Here is a 766-nt window from a genome sequence, read left to right on the forward strand (position 1 = left end):
AGAGACGGGGTTTCACCGTGTTAGCCAGGATGGTCTCGATCTCCTGACCTCGTGATCCGCCCGTCTCGGCCTCCCAAAGTGCTGGGATTACAGGCTTGTGCCACCGCGCCCGGCCTCTTTCTTTTCTTTCTCTCTTTCTCTTTTCCTTTTTTCTTTTCCTTGCTTTGCTTTTCCTTGCTTTGCTTGCTTTCTTCCTTCCTTCCTTCCTCCCTCCCTCTCTCTCTCTTTCTCTCTTTCTCTCTATCTTGACAGAGTCTCGCTCTGTCACCCAGGCTGAAGTGCAGCTGTGTGATCTCGGCTCACTGCAATCTGTGCCTCCTGGGTTCAAGCCATTCTCCTACCTCTGCCTACCGAGTAGCTGGGATTTCAGGCACCCACCACCGCACCCAGCTAATTTTTTATATTTTTGGTAGAGACAGGGTTTCACCATGTTGGCCAGGCTGGTCTTGAACTCCTGACCTCAGGTGATCCACCTGCCTCAGTCTCCCAAAGTGCTGGGATTACAGGCATGAACCACTGTGCCTGCCCAGGATTGCCTTTTCTTTTTTTCCTTTCCTTTCCTTTTCTTTTTTTCCTTTCCTTTCCTTTTCTTTTTTTCTTTCCTCCTCTTCTCTTCTCTTTTCCTTTTCTCTTCTCTTTTTACCTATCAAGCTAGGAAGTCTAAGGATTGCCTTTTCCAATCTAACTTTGGAAGTCAAACAGACTCCATTGTATTCTGTATTGGTTGTAGCAATCACAAATTCCCAAGCCACATTCAAGGGAAGAG

The sequence above is a fragment of the Mandrillus leucophaeus genome, unplaced genomic scaffold (assembly GCF_000951045.1).
Source record: "Mandrillus leucophaeus isolate KB7577 unplaced genomic scaffold, Mleu.le_1.0 Scaffold245, whole genome shotgun sequence".
In the NCBI taxonomy this organism is placed as follows: Eukaryota; Metazoa; Chordata; class Mammalia; order Primates; family Cercopithecidae; genus Mandrillus; species Mandrillus leucophaeus.